General features: G+C 41.6%; 1 non-coding gene across 1 annotated transcript; it reads right to left on the bottom strand.

The window, feature by feature from the left end:
- Nucleotides 1-10841: 10841 nt before the first annotated feature.
- Nucleotides 10842-10948, bottom strand: LOC141687899 (small nucleolar RNA R71). The gene has a single exon (XR_012561378.1). It is a non-coding gene; the product is annotated as a small nucleolar RNA R71 (small nucleolar RNA).
- Nucleotides 10949-19364: the final 8416 nt, after the last annotated feature.

Below are 19364 nucleotides of genomic sequence, written 5' to 3'. Positions count from 1 at the left end.
TTGATATATTATTGAATGAAATGAAGTTTCGAGATACTTTATTTAGTCCCGATATATATATCCATATATATATCTCTTATACATTTCCTGGAACCCTCTGTTATGTAAAGTATTAACAGAGTTTGTAATATCCAATGAATTTTGGAAAGGAAAAGAATTTTGGCATAAACCCGATATCTTGCTGATCAGGCAAAGATACCAATAAGTAACCTTTTCTACTAGTAGATGGACGAATTCCCCACTGGTCATCACCCTGATCGCAATAGGACCTTATGCTGGACTGCCACTCAGCCACTTACGCATTTGATGGACTCCCACTGAGCCACTTACACTTTCATGGATGCCCACTGAGCCCATGTTGCTTATGCCGACTCAATAGATGGACTTACTTCCCGAACGTTGGGTAAGTAATCAATTCATTTACCAAAACAGCAACCTCGTTGCGAATATAAAATACACCACAGAGCCGGATCCCTCAGGTTTTGAGCGAGTATTTAAATCCCCTTTAAAAGGAAGATCTTAAATATAAAAATGAGTTTTGGGATCCGCTCTAACTTTTAAAAATCATTTTGAAGACTCGAAAATACTTTAAAGAGTGTTTGGAGTAATGCTGATTTAATAAAGTAAATCAGTCCCGATATATTAGAAAATATCTGAATATTATCATTTAAATAATATTCCCATAAGGATAATCCTTATAAAAATAATTGAAGTAAAAGTTTTAAAACTTATACTTGAAATGAATAATAAATAACCAAAGATATACTTATACGAAAGTACTATCTTTATTTGAATAATCGAAAATAAGTTTGATTATCGAAACATTATTCTTTAATAAAATAAAGAATATTATTTAGTAAATAATCGGAGTCATAAGTCCTCAAATGAATATTCAAATAATATTCAATAAGTAGAATAAACAGAGTCATAAGTCCTCGAATGAATATTCAAATAATATTCGTTATTTAAAATAAAGTTATCGAATAAACCTTATTCGATTGATAGTTTTGAAAACTATATCAATATATATATATATATATATATATATATATATATATAATATACTCGGGAACATCGACTCCCGGTTTTAGAAAATGTTCACCTTTGGGTCCCCTATACTAAGGGTATACGCAACTACTGCTTATCTCTAGCATAGGTATTATGCAACTATAAGCATTTGAATCAACAATTAGATATCAAGATTACGAAACAAGCATGCATATATACCATATCAACATGCTCCAATATATCGCAAGATTTGCTAATAACAATCATGCACTTATCACAAGATAATGCATATACATATATACATCACAACAACAGTATAACGGGTAGAAAACTTGCTTGAGCAAATGGGGGTGACAAATGGCTTGGGACGAGTCTGGTAACCTATAAACAACATATAAGTTGGAATTAAACCAAAGTCACTTATGAATCTATACTTTAACCAATTAGACTCTAACACTCGCTTTGCGCTCAACGATTCCCTTAAGTCGCTCGAGTACCCTCGGCTCCACCATTTTTAATAAATTAACCATTAAGGATTTTAAGGTGATTCTTTTGCGAGTGCCTTACCAACTGCCTAATACACTTTACATAAATGATTCATACTCCAGTTAGTCCTTTAAGGTCTTTAACCTATGTTTCAAAGTAAGGCGAGGGGTAATGGTTCGTTCTCGAAACGCCGTTACTTAAAACAGAAGTTTCTCCTAAACCGTACATCGGATTCAAACGAACCACACATCAAAACGAAGCTCGTAACATGAACTATCTAATCATGGCAATGGTCAAATCCTAACAATGAGTTCTCGGGTTCTGATGTTAAGAGCAAAAACAGTTTAAGTAGATCGGACATTACGACGGCTATGTTTACGCGATTACCAATTTTTATTCTACTCCAAACCAACCACCAATCAACCATAATTCATTCATACAACCAAAATCCATCCATATCATACTACAACAGCCCCAACACCTCAAGTTCTCCAATTTATATTATTCTCAAACATGAATTAAAACTATACTTAAGTTCATTAATCAATAATCCAAGAATTACAACTCCAACTCATTACAAAACCAACCACACTCTAAGTCTACAAGAATCATGCTTCTCATGAACCATAACAACAAAACTAAACCTAATACTCAAAGTAAAGTTAGGGTTTGGAGGGGTTATACCTTCCTTAGAGAGTGGAGAATCAAGTAATTAGCTTGGAATCACCCTTAAAAGTCCTTATCCAAGCTTAATCTAAACAAAAACTCAAGAACAAAAATTTAAGTTCTTGAAAAACACTATTCACCCTCTTCTTCCATGAATTTTAGGAAGAGATTGTGAATGAATTTGAAGCTCAAACTTATAGGATTGCTATATCTATGCATAAGGAGTATTAGATAATTACCTCACTAATTAACAAGGCTTGGATCTTAGATTTTGAATTTTCCTTCTTGAAATAAAGAGAAAAGCCGAGAGCTTCCTTGAAGAAATGAAGTCAACTTTGTGTTTTTTAGTGAAATGAATTGTTTTGGCTTGGTTGATGTTGTTTTGTTTTGATTTATTACTTTTAACCATGGTAACTTTTGCATGGCCAAGAATCAACCAACAACACACTTCCTTTTTGTCATGCTTATGTCACCTTGTTATGTCATACTCCCGCACTTGTCCTCTTCTTATTGGTTTGATGACATCATCCTCACTAACCTCTTTGATTAGCTTCTAATTACTTGGCTAATGACCGCTGATCTGTTATACGGTTCGCTTAACTTTCGTTTTCGTTTATCGTTTGAGGGATCATACCCGGGATCTTATTACTTGGGTTTCCTTAACCTTTCTCAATACATTATATTCCTTTTATGATCCTCTCTTATAATCCTTGAATTTAAATCCTTTTTATCCTGTTACCTTATACTCAATTCTTTCGGTATCTGGTGGATTTTCGGGAAAAATCAAAGTGTTTGAATTTGGATTCTGACGATCTTTACATTCACTTATATATCATATAGAGTGCTAATAAGATCTCAGAATAACAATAAAAGGACCCCTACATAGTGTGGCATGGAAAGTTTTCTTATTCAGCAATATCAGCAAAAACACTATTCATAAGGGTTACAAAAAAAGTTCAAAATTTTGGGGTTATTACAGTCTCCCCTCCTTAAAAGGATTCCGTCCCGGAATCAAATAGAAAACAAATGGGGGTACTTTTCTAGTATTGCGCTCTCTAGTTCCCAAGTTGATTCTTCCACATTATGATTCTGCCATAGCACTCTGACTAGCTTGATCACTTTGTTCCGAATCACCTGCTCCTTCTTATCCATAATCTTTACTGGTTTCTCCACGTAAGTCAGATCTGGTTGCATATCCACATGCTCGTACTCCACTATGTGTCTGGCATCCCGATGATACTTCCTTAGCATTGACACATGGAACACATTATGAACTTGTTGTAGGTTCGGGGGTAAGGCTAGCTCGTAAGCCAACTTCCCAATCCGTCCTAGTTTCTCAAAAGGTCCAATGTATCTTGGGCTTGGTTTTCCTTTCTTTCCGAACCTCATTAACCCCTTCCAAGGGGATACTTTTAGTAGTACTAAGCCCCCTACTTCATACTCCTTGTCCTTTCGGGCTAGGTCTGCATATTTTTTTTGTCTGTCTTGGGCTGCTACCAGCCGTCCTCTGATAAGATCCACTATGTCTTTGGTCCTTTGGACCACTTCGGGTCCGAGCATCTTCCGCTCTCCTACTTCATCCCAGTATAAGGGAGATTGACACCTTCTTCCGTACAGGGCCTCATAAGGCGGCATTCTGATGCTAGCATGAAAGCTATTATTATAAGAAAACTCGATCAACGTCAATTGATCATCCCAACTTCCTTTAAAGTCTATTGCGCAGACTCTCAACATATCCTCTAGTGTCTGGATGGTCCTTTCACTCTGCCCATCCGTCTAGGGATGGTAAGTGGTACTCATATTTAACTTGGTCCCCGCACATTCTTGAAAGCTCCTCCAAAATCTGGAGTTGAACCTGGGGTCTCGGTCTGAGACAATGGACGCTGGGACTCCATGTCGCGTCACTATTTCCTTAAGGTAAATGTCCACCAGTCTATCGACTGTGTATCTCTCATTGATAGGAATGAAATGGGCTGACTTTGTCAGTCGGTCTATAATCACCCATATGGCATCATATTTGGCTTTTGTCCTTGGTAAACCGACAACAAAATCCATGCCTATATGTTCCCATTTCCATTCGGGAATCTCCAGGGGTCGTAAAAGTCCACTGGGTCTCTGGTGCTCTGCCTTTACTCTTTGGAAAGTCAAACATTTGCTTACCCATTCTGCTACGTCCCTCTTCATATTGGGCCACCAGTAATACTCCTTCAAATCCCTATACGTCTTGGTGCTTCCCGGGTGAATGGAATACCTTGAACTATGGCTTTCATCCAAAATCTCGTCTTTAAGCTCTTGAACGTTCGGAACCCAAATCCGGTAGGAGTACCTCATTATCCCTTTATCATCTCTCTCAGTATGGATCTCTTCTCCAGTCATTGACTCTCTGCCTTCATTCATTACTTTCTCTTGGCACAATCTGATCTTTTCCAATAACTCTGGCTGCATCGAGATCTCAAACAGCTTTTCAGTTCCGGTTCCGGTTACCTTTACTTCTATTTCCATTCTCTCAAATTCCTTTATCAATTCTTCCGAAGTCATTATCATTCTGAGTCTTTCCTTTCTACTAAGGGCATCATCCACCACATTGGCTTTCCTTTCCTTTGACACAGGTCCCGTAAACGCGTGAAAAATGCCCGGATGATAGAGAATCTCACAATCATAGTCCTTGATTAGCTCTAACCATCTCCTCTGGCGCATGTTGAGCTCTTTCTGCGTAAATATGTACTTAAGGCTCTTATGGTCTGTGAAAATCTCGCACTTCTCTCCATACAAGTAGTGCCTCCAAATCTTTAAGGCAAAAACTATTTCCGCGAGCTCAAGGTCATGAGTAGGATATCTAATCTCGTATTCCTTCAGTTATCTCGACGCATACGCAATCACCTTACCATGCTGCATAAGCACACACCCTAATCCTTTGTGCGACGCGTCACTATATATCACAAATTCTCCTTTTCCGTCTGGCAATGCCAACACCGGGGCCGTTACCAACCTTTTCTTTAATTTTTGAAAATTGTTCTCGCATTTTTCCGTCCATTTAAACTTCTCTGTCTTACGAGTAAGTCGTGTCAAAGGGGTTGTGATCTTCGCAAAGTCCTGTACAAATCTACGATAGTAGCCGGCCAATCCTATGAAACTCCTTACCTCTGTGGGTGTGGTTGGTCTTTCCTAATTTGAGACCGCCTCTATCTTGGAGGGGTCAACCAATACTCCTTCTTTATTGATCACATGTCCTAAAAACTGTACTTCATTCCGCCAGAATTCACACTTCGAGAATTTGGCATATAACTGTTCCTCTCTGAGTATTCCTAGAGCTATCTTCAAATGCTCTGCATGTTCTGCCTCAGTCCTTGAGTAGATTAAAATATCATCGATAAAAACTATCACACACTTGTCCAAGTACTTCTTAAATACTCTGTTCACTAAATCCATGAAAGCCGCTGGGGCGTTGGTTAATCCAAAGGACATTACCAAGAACTCATAGTGCCCATACCTGGTATGGAACGTGGTCTTGGGAATATCTTCGGGTTTAATCTTTAGCTGGTGATATCCAGTTCTCAGGTCAATCTTGGAAAAATAAACAACATCCTTTAGCTGGTCGAACAGATCGTCTATTCTAGGTAACGGGTACCTGTTCTTTATGGTTAGCTTGTTCAACTCTCGGTAGTCGATGCACAGCCTCATGCTCCCATCCTTCTTCTTAAAAAATAACACTGGTGCTCCCCATGGAGACACACTGGGTCTTATCATACCGTTATCCAAGAGGTCCTGCAATTGAGTAGCTAATTCCTTCATTTCTAACGGGGCTAACCGCTAAGGTGCTTTTGAAACTGGCACCGTCCGTGGGGCCAACTCAATAGCAAATTCAATCACTCTATCGGGTGGTAATCCCGGAAGGTCTTGTGGGAATACTTCTTCAAATTTGTTGACTACTGGAATATCTTGTAAGTTGGGAACCTCTTCTGCGTGTCCACCACATAGGCTAGGTAAGCCTCATTTCCTTTTCGTAGCATCCTTTTGGCCTGGGCCATGGTCAAAAATTTCTGCGTCTGCCTCTTTCCCCTAAATATGACTTCTTTCTTTCCTGGGATATTCAACTTAACTTTCTTCCCCTTACAGTCTATCTGAGTATCATTGTTAGATAGCCAGTCCATTCCCAAAATTACATCAAACTCCCCTAATTTAAAAGGAATCAGATCAACACTAAAAGATTGTTCCCCTATGCCTAACTCACAGGCGGGGTGAATCTGGTTAACAGGAATAACTTCATGAGTGGCTATTTCTACTTGTAAGGGTTCTATTAAGGGTTCATCCTTAAGTCTTAATTTACGCGCAAAGTCCTTTGATATAAAAGATTTAGTTGCTCCCGAATTAAATAAAATGTTTGTACTGACTGAATTTAGAGAAAGGGTACCTGCTATCACATCTGAGTCTTTCATAACATCCTGGACTGTCATGTTGAAAGTCCTCGCAGTAGGTGGCTTATTGGAGGCAGCCCTGCTGGCTCCTGAAGCTGCTGGTTTGTTCATTGGGCATTCCCTCTTCCAATGACCCGGGCGTCCACACTGATGACAAGTGGTGGTTGCAATGACAGCAGAGGTTGATGAAGGGCACTTAGTTGAATAGTGACCCTCTCGACCGTACTTAAAGCAAGTTACTGGCTTTCCTTTACACTCCCCAGTATGCATCCTTCCACAAGTGTTACAGGCTGGCAATGGGGTCGAGATTGGTTGGAATAGGACATTCTTGACTTCTGGCCGCTCTGGCTCACATTCACACTCATTGGCCGCTTAAACCCAGTGTTCTTTCCCGGTAGGGACACTGCTCCTCGATTAAATCTAATTGGGAAGCTCCCTCCTGCGGAACCTCCACCCATGCTCATACTTTTCCTCTTTATTCCCTTCTTCTCTCTTTCCTTCTACATCTGTTCACTTCCGGCTTCTACAATTATTGCCTTTTGCACCAGAGTGGCATAATCCGTAAGCTCAAGGATTGCCACCCTATTCTAAATCCACGGTTTCAGTCCCTGCTGAAACCTCCTAGCTTTCTTTTCCTCGGTGCTCACAAACTCCGGCACAAACCTTGATAACTCGATAAATTTTGCTTCGTACTCTGCTATAGATAAGTTATTCTGCTTTAGCTCTAAGAACTTGAGCTCCATCTGGTTCTCCATAAACCTCGGGAAATACTTTCCCAAAAACAACTGACTAAACCTCTCCCAGGTTATAATAGTATCTGTCTCCATGTTTTTCTTGGCCTCCCACCAGTAGTTGGCCTCTCCTTTCAGAAGGTAGGTAGCAAATACAGTCTTCTGTGCCTCATCGATACTCAGAATCTCAAAGGATTTCTCCATTTCCTTCAGCCATGCCCTTGCCTCAACTGGGTCGGCTGATCCGTGGAACTCAGGGGGCTTAAGGGACTTAAAAGCCCTGAAAGAGTTTGCCACAACATTGTTATTTCCTTGAGGGGGTGGGTTGGGTTGGCGTTCCAAGTTCTGCCTTAGTAGTTGCATAAACTGGCCCATGGGATCCATGCCTGGGTTTGGTACTGGTTGCTCAACCTCAGTTTCTCCTTCTTCAGCCTCTATCTCAAATCCCTTAACATCATATGTTTCCTCCTCCTCTTCATACAGGGAGTCATCCTGTTCAACATAATCCTCGTCTTCCTCTTCACCGTGTTCCTGGTTCCTATCGTCCTGGTTATGGCTTCCCTGGTCCTCAGATCCAGGGTTCGCCCTAGTTCCAATCTTTTTTGGCGGCATGATACTGATAATTTTTTTTTTTGGGAAATTCAACGTTAGGTCACAATCATACACAACATTGTGCCTTGCACAGTTCTATAATGGGGAGAATGTATCTCGCAGTTCTATTATATTATGACAGTTCTAGAAGAAGTGTAGTAATAATAATGATAAAAACAGTGATCTCGTCACTAAGGAACTGAACTGAAAGGAAACAAATATATACATAAAGCGAGAAATACATAGTTTGATCTGGTCAAAAGTATAACAGTGCTATAGCCATCTGCCCAAAAGTGATACACAAGAGTCTATCTGTCTAGTCAGAAAAAGGGATGCTATATACAAGTCAACTATCCCAGAAAATTGGCTCTTACTATGGACTCGACTAACTAGACAACTAGACTATCCCATCGTCGGTCCTGAATCACACACCGAAGCAGGTCAGCTCTCATACCCTTTCCATCGCATGACGGAAGATATAGTCGGCCTGCCGCCTGGAGATCCTACCATGCCTGTCCCCCTGGAGCGATCGGAGTCTCGCTCGGGATGTGAGCTCTATCCCCGTCAGCTCCCTCCTCAAGGATCGGGGTATAGTAGCCCTAGTCTCATAAGCTCGGGCACGCCTACCCGCCCTCTCCGCATCCAACTCCCTCCTGACCTCATCCAGCCGGGCCTCAGCAACAGCCACTCGGGTCCTCAGTACATCCTGAACATAGTCGTGAGCTAACAAAGACTGCCTATGGGCAGGGTCGAGAGGTGGTGAATCCAGAGCCGCTGGGGGTGCCTCCTCGGTCTGCCTAGGCTCAGGAGTATGGGTGATAAGTGGCATTTTATACCACTTAGAACGTCTTAAAATGGCTTAAATTGGTGTCTTGAAATCAAGTATTTTGTGTATTTGATGCGTTTTTCTAGTGTTTATGCATTTCAGGGTATTAGTTGCATTTCGGAGAAGGAATCATCAAGAATAAGCCTTGGCATGTGTTCACCATTGTGAGAGGAAAAGAACGGGCAGATTACGGCGAAGAAACGGAGCAAACCTGGAAATTTTCCAGTAGGGTCCTGCGCGCCCGCGCAGCAATGCTGAGCGGCCGCGCAGCAGCCTTGCGCGCCCGCACAAAAATGCTGAGCGGCCGCGCAGGGTCGGGGAAAAAGCTGAATTATTTTAGACTTCTACTTCTGTTTGGCTTCCAACTTCTATGTAATCTGAGTTTTATGGGACTATTATATAAGTAGATTTGAGACATTTTTCACAGAGTATTAAGAGGAGATTATGTTTTAGATTGTGTTTTGCAAGAAGCGAAGGAGATAAGGAAGAAGACCGATTTAGCACACAGCAGCGAAGAGGAAGCATATATTCTTGTGATTCTTGTTTCGTTGTAACGTTGGATGCTAGTTTTCTTGCTTTGACTTATTTACTCTTGTGACGTACTCTATTTTAATATAATCAGTTTAGTTGTTATTTTCTTGTGTTTGTTTATCATGATTTCATATGAACCCATGATGGCGATAAGTTCTATTATGGGCTAATCGTGATCATGGGGTTGCAACGGATTTATTATGAAATTCTCTAGTTAATTGTTTAATACTTTAGTGTGTGATGATTGCATGATAGCTAGTATTGGTTGTGCGTATTCGTCTTATGTGCGTCGCGAACATATAAGATAGGGTGTTAATCTCTTGTGAAGCGATGGTGGATCTTGAGATTTAGAACTTGCCATGCTAGCATAGGTTCATGTACGTTGTGCATGATTAGTGGGCAACTCTAACAGTTTTATTTGCCCTATGTAATCAAAAGGAATAACTTGTGCTTAAATCGTTGTGTTGTCAATTTCTGTAGACATATAGGAACTCAACATAATTGATGACTATTCAACTTCTATCTTAATTGTGGATGTTTGGTAGAATGATATTAGTACAATGAAAGTTGGCTTTTATCAGTTTCGTGTTATTCGATTAATATCATCACTGTCACATGCTAAAGGTAATAACAATGGCTATAGAAGGAAGTAATAATGAAGTTGTGATCTCATGAGTGTTTTATTATTGATAAATTGAAGTGTTAGTTAAGTGGTTAATTAAGTAGTTAATTATAGTTAATATTTAATCAACAATTTTAAGTGTTATCTTAACATTGAGAAGTAATCATACATTGGTAAGTGAGTTTAATTAGACAATAACTTAGTCTGAGTCTCTGAGGGAACGAACTAGAAAGTATTCTATATTACTTGCGAACGCGTATACTTGCGTGAATATTAGTGCGTGATTTCGCCCTAACAAGTTTTTGGCGCCGCTGCCGGGGGACTCGGCGTATTTGTTTTAGTTTATGTACTTACCATCATTGGTCATTAGGACTCAGTGATTAGGACGTAGTAGTTAATTACTCTTTTCGGTTGTGTTTCAGGTACTTTAGCAAACGTTTATGCAAACTCGTTCTCGTGCTCGCAAGAGGACCTTAGATACAGCTGAGGAGAAAGACGAAGTTCCTGATACCCCGGAGAAGTTAGATTTTGAGGATTCGGATTCAGGAACTGAGCAGAAAGAACCAGTAAACATGGGAGATCGTATTGTTCAAGCTGATCCAGATCTTATGGATTTTTCTCGGCCTAAAATTGATGACATTCAGTCAAGCATCCTTCATCCGGCTATTCAAGCTAACACCTTTGAAATCAAGCCGGGCACTATTCAGATGGTGCAGAATTCTGTTTCTTTTGGAGGAGCGGCAACTGAAGACCCCAACATGCACATAAGGAATTTTGTCGAGATCTGCAGCACTTTTAAGTATAATGGCGTGACTGATGAGGCTATCAAGTTGAGGTTTTTCCCATTCTCACTGAGGGATAAAGCTAAAGACTGGTTACATTCTGAACCAGCTGGGTCCATCACTACGTGGCAAGATCTTGCGCAAAAGTTTCTGGTGAAGTTTTATCCAATGGCAAAGACTGCTGCTATGAGGAGTGCTCTTACTCAGTTTGCGCAGCAACCTACAGAATCTATGTGCGAGGCTTGGGAACGCTACAAGGAAATGTTGAGAAAATGTCCACATCATGGAATGCCGGATTGGATGGTAATCACTGGTTTTTATAATGGGTTGGGGGCCCAATCTCGGCCCATGCTCGATGCAGCAGCTGGAGGCGCCTTATGGGCTAAAAGCTATACTGAGGCGTACAATCTTATTGAGACGATGGCTGCAAATGAGCATCAAAACCCAACTCAGAGGATGACATCAGGCAAGGTAGCAGGTATTCTGGAAGTTGATGCAGCCACCGCTATTGCAGCCCAGCTCCAAGCGCTATCAATGAAGGTTGATTCTTTGGCTACGTATGGAGTTAATCAAATAGCTATGGTTTGTGAGCTTTGTGCAGGTTCTCATGCTATGGATCAGTGTTCTCTTGTCAACGAATCTGTTCAGTATGTGAATAATTATCAGCGACAACAGCAGCCTGTGCCAGCGACCTACCATCCTAACAACAGAAATCATCCAAATTTCAGCTGGGGAAATAATCAGAATGCTATTCAGCCACCATATAAGCAAGGAGTGAGTAAACAGTTTAACCCACCTGGATTCCAGCAACCACAGCAGTATGCTACAAGGCAATCATATCCTCAACAGGGAAGTGCAGCTGCACCTACTAGTGCTGATTTTGAGGAACTTAAGCTGTTGTGCAAGAGTCAGGCGGTTTCTATCAAGACCTTGGAAAATCAAATCGGTCAATTAGCCAATGCAGTGCTCAATCGTCAACCTGGCACTCTTCCCAGTGACACGGAAGTACCAGGCAGGAAGGAAGCCAAAGAGCAAGTCAAGGCTATTACCTTAAGGTCTGGAAAAGTAGCTGATGCTGAAAAGGCAAAAGAAGTCGAAGCTGAAGTTAGGGATGAAGAATCTAAGCAAAAGGAGAAAGCGGCGGAACCAAGGAAGACTACTGTTGAACACACTCTGCCTGAGGCTAATACAGGGGAGAAACAGCTCTATCCTCCACCACCTTTTCCTAAGAGATTGCAGCAACAAAAGCTGGATAGACAGTTCGGGAAGTTTCTGGAGGTGTTCAAGAAACTTCACATCAATATACCTTTCGCTGAGGCTCTGGAACAAATGCCTAGTTATGCGAAGTTTATGAAGACTATTCTTTCAAGGAAGGTGAAACTGGATGACCTTGAAACCGTTGCTCTCACGGAAGAATGCAGCGCTATTCTGCAGCAAAAGTTACCACCAAAACTGAAAGATCCAGGAAGCTTCACCATTCCTTGCACCATTGGCAATCTAACTTTTGACAAGTGCCTTTGTGATTTGGGAGCAAGCATTAATCTGATGCCGTTGTCGATCTTTAAAAAGATGGATCTGCCTGATCCAAAACCCACATACATGTCGCTACAATTGGCGGGCCGTTCCATTACTTACCCAAGGGGCATAGTTGAGGATGTGCTCGTCAAGGTGGATAAGCTCTTCTTTCCTGCTGATTTTGTTATTCTGGATTTTGAGGAAGATAAGAAGATTCCCATAATCTTGGGGAGGCCTTTCTTGGCTACTGGCCGTACCTTGATAGATGTGCAAAAAGGGGAACTGACTATGCGGGTCCAAGATCAGGATGTGACCTTCAACGTATTCAAGGCAATGAAATTCCCTACAGAAGATGAGGAGTGTTTAAAAGTGGATGTGATTGATTCCGCAGTTACTTCGGAACTCGATCACATGCTAATGTCTGATGCATTGGAAAAGGCCTTAGTGGGGGATTTTGACAGCGATGATGAAGATAGTAACGAGCAATTACAATAACTGAACGCTTCTCCCTGGAAGCGAAAGCTGGATATACCATTTGAATCTCTTGGTACTTCTGACCTCAAGAACGCTGAAGGGAAGCTCAAACCATCAATAGAGGAAGCGCCTACCTTAGAGCTCAAACCATTACCTGAACACTTGAGGTATGCCTTTTTAGGTGATTCATCTACGTTACCTGTTATTATTTCAGCTGACCTTTCAGGTAGTGAGGAAGACAAGCTCTTAAGGATTTTGAGAGAATTCAAATCGGCTATAGGATGGACCATAGCAGACATCAAGGGGATAAGTCCTTCATATTGTATGCATAAAATTCTGTTAGAGGAAGGTAGTAAGCCAACTGTGGAACAGCAGCGAAGACTGAACCCGATCATGAAGGAGGTGGTGAATAAAGAAATTCTGAAATGGCTAGATGCAGGCATCATTTATCCTATTTCTGACAGCTCGTGGGTGAGCCCCGTGCAATGTGTACCTAAGAAAGGAGGTATCACTGTGGTCGCAAATGAAAAGAATGAGCTCATCCCTACTCGAACAGTTACAGGATGGAGAGTATGCATGGATTATAGAAAATTGAACAAAGCCACAAGGAAGGATCACTTCCCTCTCCCATTCATTGATCAAATGCTTGACAGATTGGCGGGACATGAGTATTTTTGTCTTCTGGATGGTTATTCCGGGTATAATCAGATTTGTATTGCACCAGAGGATCAGGAAAAGACTACCTTCACTTGTCCATTTGGCAAATTTGCTTTTCGTAAGAGTTTCGTTTGGGTTATGTGGCTCCCCGGCCACCTTTCAGAGATGTATGATGGCTATATTCTCTGACATGATTGGAAATAACGTCGAAGTGTTCATGGATGACTTCTCCGTCTTTGGACACTCATATGATGAATGCTTGAATAATCTGCGCGCCGTACTCAAAAGATGCGTGGAAACTAATTTGGTGCTTAATTGGGAGAAATGTCATTTTATGGTGCGTGAAGGCATTATCCTTGGGCATAAGGTCTCTAGCAAAGGTCTGGAGGTGGACAAGGCCAAGGTGGGAGTCATTGAAAATCTTCCCCCACCTAATTCAGTGAAAGGAATCCGTAGTTTTCTCGGTCATGTGGGTTTTTATCGGCGATTCATCAAGGACTTTTCAAAGATATCTAAGCCGTTGTGCAATTTACTTGAGAAAGATGTGCCTTTTAAATTTGATGATGAATGTTTGGCAGCATTCGAGACTCTCAAGGAGAGTTTGATCACGACACCAGTTATTACAGCACCAGATTGGACAGAACCGTTTGAGATGATATGTGATGCGAGTGACTATGCGGTAGGTGCAGTTCTGGGACAGCGCAAGAAAAATCTCTTCCATGTGGTCTACTATGCGAGTAAGACTTTAAATGGGGCCCAATTGAACTACACCACTACTGAGAAGGAGCTTTTGGCTATAGTCTTTGGCTTTGAGAAATTTCGATCTTATCTGCTTGGTACGAAAGTAACAGTATTCACTGATCATGCAGCTATTCGCTATCTGGTTTCTAAGAAGGATTCGAAGCCGAGACTCATTCGTTGGGTGCTTTTACTTCAGGAATTTGAGTTAGAGATCAAAGATAGAAAAGGTACTGAGAATCAAGTAGCTGACCATCTCTCTAGGTTGGAGAATCCCGATTCTACTTCACAAGATAGGACGTTAATCAATGAATCTTTTCCGGATGAGCAGTTGTTTGCAATTCAGGAGGAAGAACCATGGTTTGCAGATATTGTAAACTATCTTGTCAGCAATATAATGCCTCCTAATTTGACATCCGCGCAAAAGAAGAAGTTTCTGCATGAGGTGAAGTGGTATATGTGGGATGAACCATATTTGTTTAGACAGGGAGCTGACCAGATCATCAGGAGATGTATCCCGTTCTGTGAGACGGAGGGGATATTACGAGACTGCCATTCCACGGTTTATGGTGGACACTATGGAGGTGAGAAGACGGCAGCTCGTATTCTGCAAGCAGGTTTTTTCTGGCCTACCTTGTTCAAGGATGCTCATCAGTTTGTTTTAAGGTGTGATCGTTGCCAAAGAGTGGGAAATTTGTCAAGGAAGGATGAGATGCCATTAAATGTGATGCTTGAAGTCGAGGTCTTTGATGTATGGGGAATCGATTTCATGGGGCCTTTTATCTCGTCTTGCAATAATCAGTACATCTTGCTGGCAGTCGATTATGTCTCAAAATGGGTCGAAGTTAAAGCTTTACCGACAAATGATGCAAAGGCAGTGCTAAATTTTCTTCATAAGCAAATTTTCACAAGGTTTGGAACACCTCGGGTAATCATAAGTGATGAAGGATCGCATTTTTGCAACCGTAAGTTCACTTCTATGATGCAGCGTTATAATGTGAATCATCGAGTAGCTACTGCCTATCATCCGCAAACAAATGGTCAAGCGGAAGTGTCTAACAGAGAGATAAAGCGCATTCTAGAGAAGGTTGTTTGTCCGTCAAGGAAGGATTGGTCTTTAAAGCTCGATGAAGCTGTTTGGGCTTACAGAACAGCATACAAAACTCCACTTGGGATGTCACCGTTTCAGTTGGTGTACGGTAAGGGATGTCATCTACCGGCGGAGCTTGAGCATAAGGCCTACTGGGCATTGAAGAAATTGAACCTGGATTTAGATGCAGCTGGTAAGAAAAGAATGCTTCAGCTTAATGAACTTGATGAATTTCGACTTCAAGCGTACGAGAATAACAAAATGTATAAGGAAAAGGTGAAGAGGTGGCACGATAGGAAGCTACATCCTAAGTTATTTGTGCCAGGGCAACAAGTTCTGTTATTCAACTCTCGGCTCCGACTTTTTCCTGGGAAGTTGAAATCAAGGTGGTCTGGACCTTTTATTGTCAAAACTGTGTTTCCACATGGAGCGGTGGAAATTTTTGAGAATGATTCGGACCAAGCATTCAAGGTTAACGGTCAGCGGTTGAAGCACTACTATGGGGACATGGCAAACCGAGAGGTGATTAGTGCCATTTTGTTGACTACGTGAGAAAGGTACGGAACGTCAAGCTAATGACGAAAAAAGAAGCGCTGCGTGGGAGGCAACCCATGAATTGTTGTTACAGGAACCCTTAGAAGTTAATAACCTATCCAAAAACACAAAAAAATCAGAAAACAGGGGCTGAAATTTTTTTTTCCAGAGACCCTCTGCGCGCCCACGCAGCTATGCTGAGCGGCCGAAAAATTTTTCAGCCCCTGTTTTTTGATTTTTTTGTGTTTTTGGATAGGTATTAACTTCTAAGGGTTCCTGTAATAACAATTCATGGGTTGCCTCCCACGCAGCGCTTCTTTTTTGTCATTAGCTTGACGTTCCGTACCTTTCTCAAGTAGTCAACAAAATGGCACTAACCACCTCTCGGTTTGCCATGTCCCCATAGTAGTGCTTCAACCGCTGACCGTTAACCTTGAATGCTTGGTCCGAATCATTCTCAAAAATTTCCACCGCTCCATGTGGAAACACAGTTTTGACAATAAAGGTCCAGACCACCTTGATTTCAACTTCCCAGGAAAAATCAGAGCCGAGAGTTGAATAACAGAACTTGTTGCCCTGGCACAAATAACTTAGGATGTAGCTTCCTATCGTGCCACCTCTTCACCTTTTCCTTATACATTTTGTTATTCTCGTACGCTTGAAGTCGAAATTCATCAAGTTCATTAAGCTGAAGCATTCTTTTCTTACCAGCTGCATCTAAATCCAGGTTCAATTTCTTCAATGCCCAGTAGGCCTTATGCTCAAGCTCCGCCGGTAGATGACATCCCTTACCGTACACCAACTGAAACGGTGACATCCCAAGTGGAGTTTTGTATGCTGTTCTGTAAGCCCAAACAGCTTCATCGAGCTTTAAAGACCAATCCTTCCTTGACGGACAAAATGACCTTCTCTAGAATGCGCTTTATCTCTCTGTTAGACACTTCCGCTTTACCATTTGTTTGCGGATGATAGGCAGTAGCTACTCGATGATTCACATTATAACGCTGCATCATAGAAGTGAACTTACGGTTACAAAAATGCGATCCTTCATCACTTATGATTACCCGAGGCGCTCCAAACCTTGTGAAAATTTGCTTATGAAGAAAATTTAGTACTACCTTTGCATCATTTGTCGGTAAAGCTTTAACTTCGACCCATTTTGAGACATAATCGACTGCCAGCAAGATGTACTGATTATTGCAAGACGAGATAAAAGGCCCCATGAAATCGATTCCCCATACATCAAAGACCTCGACTTCAAGCATCACATTTAATGGCATCTCATCCTTCCTTGACAAATTTCCCAGTCTTTGGCAACGATCACACCTTAAAATAAACTGATGAGCATCCTTGAACAAAGTAGGCTAGAAAAAACCTGCTTGCAGAATACGAGCTGCCGTCTTCTCACCTCCATAGTGTCCACCATAAACCGTGGAATGGCAAGTCTCGTAATATCCCCTCCGTCTCACAGAACGGGATACATCTCCTGATGATCTGATCAGCTCCCTGTCTAAACAAATATGGTTCATCCCACATATACCACTTCACCTCATGCAGAAACTTCTTCTTTTGAGCGGATGTCAAATTAAGCGGCATTATATTGCTGACAAGATAGTTTACAATATCTGCAAACCATGGTTCTTCCTCCTGAATTGCAAACAACTGCTCATCCGGAAAAGATTCATTGATTAACGTCCTATCTTGTGAAGTAGAATCGGGATTCTCCAACCTAGAGAGATGGTCAGCTACTTGATTCTCAGGTACCTTTTCTATCTTTGATCTCTAACTCAAATTCTTGAAGTAAAAGCACCCAACGAATGAGTCTCGGCTTTCGAATCCTTCTTAGAAACCAGATAGCGAATAGCTGCATGATCAGTGAATACTGTCACTTTCGTACCAAGCAGATAAGATCGAAATTTCTCAAAGCCAAAGACTATAGCCAAAAGCTCCTTCTCAGTAGTGGTGTAGTTCAATTGGGCCCCATTTAAAGTCTTACTCGCATAGTAGACCACATGGAAGAGATTTTTCTTGCGCTGTCCCAGAACTGCACCTACCGCATAGTCACTCGCATCACACATCATCTCAAACGGTTCTGTCCAATCTGGTGCTGTAATAACTGGTGCCGTGATCAAATTCTCCTTGAGAGTCTCGAATGCTGCCAAACATCATCATCAATTTGAAAGGCACATCTTTCTCAAGTAAATTAGCACAACGGCTTAGATATCTTTGAAAAGTCCTTGATGAATCGCCGATAAAAACCCGCATGACCGAGAAAACTACGGATTCCTTTCACCGAATTAGGTGGGGGAAGATTTCTAATGACTCCCACCTTGGCCTTGTCCACCTCCAGACCCTTTGCTAGAGACCTTATGCCCAAGGATAATGCCTTCACGCCCCATAAAATGACATTTCTCCCAATTAAGCACCAAATTAGTTTCCACGCATCTTTTGAGTACGGCGCGCAGATTATTCAAACATTCATCATATGAGTGTCCAAAGACGGAGAAGTCATCCATGAACACTTCGACGTTATTTCCAATCATGTCAGAGAATATAGCCATCATACATCTCTGAAAGGTGGCCGGGGCGCCACATAACCCAAACGAAACTCTACGAAAAGCAAATGTGCCAAATGGACAAGTGAAGGTAGTCTTTTCCTGATCCTCTGGTGCAATACAAATCTGATTATACCCGGAATAACCATCCAGAAGACAAAAATACTCATGTCCCGCCAATCTGTCAAGCATTTGATCAATGAATGAGAGAGGGAAAGTGATCCTTCCTTGTGGCTTTGTTCAATTTTCTATAATCCATGCATACTCTCCATCCTGTAACTGTTCGAGTAGGGATGAGCTCATTCTTTTCATTTGCGACCACAGTGATACCTCCTTTCTTAGGTACACATTGCACGGGGCTCACCCACGAGCTGTCAGAAATAGGATAAATGATGCCTGCATCTAGCCATTTCAGAATTTCTTTCTTCACCACCTCCTTCATGATCGGGTTCAGTCTTCACTGTTGTTCCACAGTTGGCTTACTACCTTCCTCTAACAGAATTTTATGCATACAATATGAAGGACTTATCCCCTTGATGTCTGCTATGGTCCATCCTATAGCCGATTTGAATTCTCTCAAAATCCTTAAGAGCTTGTCTTCCTCACTACCTGAAAGGTCAGCTGAAATAATAACAGGTAACGTAGATGAATCACCTAAAAAGCATACCTCAAGTGTTCAGGTAATGGTTTGAGCTCCAAGGTAGGTGCTTCCTCTATTGATGGTTTGAGCTTCCCTTCAGCATTCTTAAGGTCAGAAGTACCAAGAGATTCAAATGGTATGTCGAGCTTTCGCTTCCATGGGAGAAGCGTTCAGATATTGTAATTGCTCGTTGCTATCTTCATCATCGCTGTCAAAATCCCCCACTAAGGCCTTTTCCAATGCATCAGACATTAGCATGTGATCGAGTTCCGAAGTAACCGCAGAATCAATCACATCCACTTTTAAGCACTCCTCATCTTCTGTAGGGAATGTCATTGCCTTGAATACGTTGAAGGTCACATCCTGATCTTGGACCCGCATAGTAAGTTCCCCTTTTTGCACATCTATCAAGGTACGGCCAGTAGCAAGAAAGGCCTCCCCAAGATTATGGGAATCTTCTTATCTTCCTCAAAATCCAGAATAACAAAATCAGTAGGAAAGAA

Source organism: Apium graveolens, chromosome 9 (assembly GCF_009905375.1).
Source record: "Apium graveolens cultivar Ventura chromosome 9, ASM990537v1, whole genome shotgun sequence".
NCBI classification, from domain to species: Eukaryota; Viridiplantae; Streptophyta; class Magnoliopsida; order Apiales; family Apiaceae; genus Apium; species Apium graveolens.
This window is presented reverse-complemented; position numbering and strand designations above follow the sequence as displayed.